Raw genomic sequence first — 5,690 nt, forward strand, 5'->3', positions numbered from 1 at the left:
TAAACTAAAGAGTACATACTTCCTATAGTCATTCCTCATGCTCCAGTTCCCTAAATGATGATGTAATGAGGGCTAGATATTTATCTGAACATGCAGCAGATTTTGCACCAGAGGAGAGAAACCCCAAAGATCTGAGATCCCCTAACCTTGTTCACCTCTAAATAATGATCAAATATTTCTGGGGTAAAAAGGAAAAAAATATCTCTAGGTTTATTACCCTTGCAGTGGAAGCAAATGGCTCCAGGGGAGGTAAGCTTTTAAATATCACCAGAGCAATTCACTGTGTCTAACTTCAAGAGGATGAAGTTACTGGTAGAGTTTATTGTGGACCCCTGCAGCCCGCTCCACAGAGGACACTGGCAGTTTTTGCCACTGAGGTAACCAACAGCTGTTGCTGCCACAGACATATGGAGAGGGAAGGCTGCTGTGTGCCCTCAGAAGGAGTGCTGTTGCACTGTCCAGGACCAGGGTGTCCAGTCTCTCTCCCAACCACGCACACACCTCACACCTCAGAACCCTGGCTCTACCATGTGTGTCAGTACTTCAGACCCTGCTCTACAGCTGCTTAGGCACCTGAGCCACCGTGTGGGGGCTACCCAGTGCCCTGGACCCTGGAGCTGCTTTCATTCTGTGGAGCACCTGTGTTCCAGTTGCCAGCACTATGGCTGTTCCACAGGCACCATGCACCAGGTGAAGTGCTCCTACCACCGCTAGTGTGCCTAGTGTGCCCGCAAGCCAGACCTGCTGCCACGAGGGTCTCTCTCAGCCACCACATCCCTGTGGGAAAAAAAGAGATCAAGAGGTCCCCCACCAGCCTTTGACACAGAAGACCCTAATAGCCCTTACCACCACTACAGTTACCCGCAGCATTGGCCACTGAGAACCCCTGCACCCATTGCTAATGCTGACTTCAGCCAATGGAGATGCATGGAGACAACACCCTTGGGTCTTTCCAGGAGCTGGAATTGCCACACCTCAGCCAGCTGACACCCTCACACTCTCCCACAGGTAAAGATCTTTCTGCACCAAAACCAATATGTAAAGTCTAGAACAGGTGACTGCTCCATCAAATGTGGAGCCACCAACACAAGACTGTAGGAAACATGATACTACCAAGTGAACACAATAATTATAAAGCACATGAAGCCTATATGGCTTATGGGATATTGTCAACAAAAACAATTTTTGCATTATGAAGATGCCCGAAGCGGAAAAAGAGACAGAAAACTGATTTAAAAATAAAATGTATGAAAACTACCTAAAGCTGGAGAGAGATACAGACATGCAGGTACCTGAAGCTTATATGTCTCCATGCAAATTCAACCCCAAAATGACTACATCAAAACACATTATAATAAAACTATCAAAAATCAAAGACAAAGAATATTGAAAGCAAAAAGAGAAAGGAAACTCATCTCATACAAGGAAACCCACTGCAGCTATCAGCACATTTCTCAGCAGCAACCTTGCAGGCCAAGAAAGAGTAGAATGATATACTCAAAGTGCTTAAAGAAAAAAAAAAAAAAAAATCAAACAAAAATACTTTACCCAGTAAGTCTTCCAAAATAGAGGACAGATGAAGACTTTCCCAGACAAACAAAAGCTGAGGGAGCTCATGACCCCTAGATCTGCCTTACAAGAAATGCTAAAGGGAGTTCTTTATTCTAACATAAAGGATTTTGATTAGTAACATGAAAACAAACTGAGTTTTAGCTAACATCAAAACCTATGTTGTTAAAACTAATGATATATTTTCTTTGCAATCTAGGAAAGTTTATGGTACACCTTTTTTGATTCTATCATGAACACAGGACTATTAGGAAAAGCAAGATGACATTAAATAGTGTTCAAAGAAACGTTTGTTTTATCAAAATAATATACTTCCATTTAAATAGCTTTGTTTAAGTGGCCTGCCATTATTCTCCTGATTACCGATTTATCAATTTTTATGGTACATTATATATTTATATAATTCCTAGTAACTTAAAAATAAGGTTTAGCTCTATGTTACAGCTATTATTTTATCTTCATTGATTTTATTTCAAAGTACATGTGTAATAAGGGGTACTATCTGAGGAGCACAAAATATACTGCTATATTATTTTCTAAATGTTAGCTATGTTATATTTGAGAAGTCACCTGCCTCTGTGGTGTTTCCTTTGAAACATGACCCTCTCTTTTTTACCTGTCATGCATTTATAGCATTAAGGTAATAGTTGAGTGAGACAAAACCATTCAGACTGTATTTCATTATGGTATGGTGGGCATCAGGCAATAGTTACCCTCAAAGGCTTTAAAATGATTTCCACAGAATTGTGTCAATTGTCATCAAAAGTGAATGTGTTGAAATCAAAAGTGAGAATCTTGCTATAGTGTATCCAAGAAATAAATTTAAATAGTGTTTCTCTTTGATTTTAGAATATTATATTACATAGTCTATTTTAAATTATTTGAAAAATCTTTTTTCCAAACAAACTGATATTGTGTAACCTGCATGCATAAAATTAAATTAGGGCAAACACAAAACAAAGTTATTTTCTTAATTGCCAAACAAATTCACTGTTTCATAATCAAAGGCAGATACTCCAGGGCATGAATTGCACAGAGTTAATTCACGCTTAGGTGCATTGATGGCTCGGAGCCTTCAGCCTCATGCTTAGCAGAACACTAGGTGTGAAATATTACAACACAACTCACAACCTGTCATGTCTTATGGCTTAATTAGGAATGTTTATGATCTTGTTACTCATATTCTATCAGTAATAGACAACTAAAAAAAGAGACAAGGGACCATTATACGCAGAATAGTGTCATCATCATCGCATAAACTGAAAGCTCAAACTGTGGTTTAATTCAGTCTGGAATGGTAACTAAAGAAATAACAAAAATAAGTATCATAGGAGAATAGAACCACACAAATACTGTGTCCAAGAAAAGAACTGTGAAGTGACATATGCATGTATTATTTGATCTCCTTATTGGATACATGAATATTTGGGTGTATTTACTGGGGTTAAAAAGACATTCAGTCTAATCATCCAAGAAAACTACATATATTCTGAAAAGGAGGAAATTGGTTTAACTCATCAACACCATAGAGGGTGTTTGACCCTTAATGCATAAACTCAAAAAAGATTTTGTTTTATTCTGTGATGATAAAACCTTCAATATTTTCAGTATTTCTTATAACTTAAATGACTACCTAGTAATTTCACAACTTTTGGATTCTGTTTTTGTTTTTGTATCTATGTAGTAGTAGATAAATATTTAATAATTTACATCAGTAAAAAAATATAGTAAAGGAAAGCTCATTTTAAGACTGTTGGTGTAAAATGCACTTACAGAATAATACATCAAAAAAGATATTGGGCATGCGGTTTAGTAAATTAGGATTAAACAATATGTATACTGGAATCAGACCTGATCAAATATGAATGTCCTATTTTTACCTGTAATATGTACTGTAGATTTAGCTTTTTTTTTTTTTTTTTTTGTAGTCAGGGCAAATAGATCTTTATATGTGTGTTTGTACTGGTCAAAATGTGAGTATCTACTGTAGCCTGCAAGTGCAGTAGTTGAAACCACTACTAAAAAAAGAGTCTATTGTGATTTTTTAAAAATTTCTTTAAGTTCATTTATTTATTTTGAGAGAGAGAAAGCAGAGAAGGGAAAAAAAAAGAAAGTGAGAAGAGAGAGAATCCAAAGCAGGCTCTACACTGTCAGCACAGAGCCTGACTCAGGGCTTGAACCCACAAATCATGAGATCCTGACCTGAGCTGAAATCAAGAGTTGTATGCTTAACTGACTGAGCTACCCAGGTGCCCCAAAGTCTGTTGTGATTTTTTAGGCACCTCCATTTCATCCCTTAGCGCTCAGGAGTTCCGTTGTGTTTTTGGTTTTGTTTTTTTTTTCCTGGTCAAGAAGGGTGCTATTATCATAGCAGGAAATGATTAAACCAGATTACTCTGACAGCTTTTGCGAAAGTGGGAAAGGCATCATTTATTTGGCAGTTTCTACTCAATCTGCATTGAATTTCCTTAAAACATTTAGAAAATGATTGTATTAATTTTAACAACAACAACAACAAAAAAACTGTTACCGAGATATTGATGGTTTCATAAATATATTCGAATAAACTGGTATTCACTGAAATATCTAGCTCTAAAACTGACTGATTTGATTTATCTGTGTCAGCCATTACTCATCCATCCATTCATTCAACAAATATTTAGTGAGCACCTTGTAAGAAGCAGCACTATAATATACTCCATCTATAGCAGTGAATAAAACTGGCATTCTCCCATACATTGAGCAAAATTTCAGGTTTTTAGCTCCTTTCCAATATTAAACATTAGGGTTTTCCCATTTAAAAAAAAATTTAATGTTTATTTATTTTTGAGAGAGAGAGACAGAGAGCAAGTGGAGGAGGGGCAGAGAGAGAGGGAGACACAGAATCCAAAGCAGGCTCCAAGCTCTGAGCTGTCCGCACAGAGCCACACCTGGAGCTGGAATCACGAACTGTGAGATCATGACCTGAACCAAAGTGAGATGCTCAACCAACTGAGTCACCCAGGCACCCCAGGGTTTTCTCATTTTTTAATACTGGAAGTATTTCATATCATCTGTGGAGTTAATATAGATACACTTTGTAACTCAATGAATTTAATCTCCAGTTGTGTTTCATCATAAGCCATATGCATGAACCATTGTCACAGAAAAATTAGAATGATGGACATATTTTCTCTAAACTTTTATAGTTATCAGTTTTGTTGGGTTATATAGTGTTCAAGCAATTATCCAGGAATATTGGGCAATAATAATAATAATAACCATTCTTCCATATGTGAGGAATTGAGAATAGTTAAAACATTAAAACATCTTCTTTGAATGAATCAATGAAAATAGTCCTCTCTATTGATAAAATATACTTGGTAATTTTTCAAGTACTTGTAAATTACATCATGTGTTAAGTCATAACAAAGGACATATGCAGTATTGATAGAAACATACTGCACAGGAGGAAACTGTATTTTTGCCTTCAGTAATTCAGTTATTTTTAAACTTCATGGAGGTTTATTGGCAAAGTACAGATGTTTTTGGTTATTTTGAAGATAAAGACATACATAATTATTTTAACATAAAGACAAAGATTTTAACTATAAGTACTCTCACAGGGAAGAAATAACAGTATCCCCAATTCCCAATTCTGGATTGCATCATCAGCTTATCTGTAGACATCAATAAGATCATCCAAAAATTGACCTTTCAAATAAATAATATACAAGACATGCCTCTTAACAACCTCTTGTCACATTAAACTCAATGAGTCAATTATAGCATAATGTGATCTGATTATAGTCAATCCATTATTGAACTAAAAATGCATTTAAATGGATTTGAAACAAAATTAAAATGGTTTCATAGTTGCAACATCATGTTTTGTTTTTCTGTTTCTTTTCCATAATCGTGCTTTCTTCTCTGCATTTAAAAATTCTCTCATATCATTATGACAGTAATATAAATTTTCATGATGTAGTGTTTGGGGGAATAATAAAATAGAGGATTCAAATTATTATTTTATGAATTTATTTAAGACTGGCAATCAATCCTGAAGTAATTTATATTACTTCAGAATTCTTCCTGATTTATTTTAGTACTTTTTTTGAAAGTTTAATCTCAAACCTTAATTT

Source organism: Lynx canadensis, chromosome A1 (assembly GCF_007474595.2).
Source record: "Lynx canadensis isolate LIC74 chromosome A1, mLynCan4.pri.v2, whole genome shotgun sequence".
NCBI lineage: Eukaryota > Metazoa > Chordata > Mammalia > Carnivora > Felidae > Lynx > Lynx canadensis.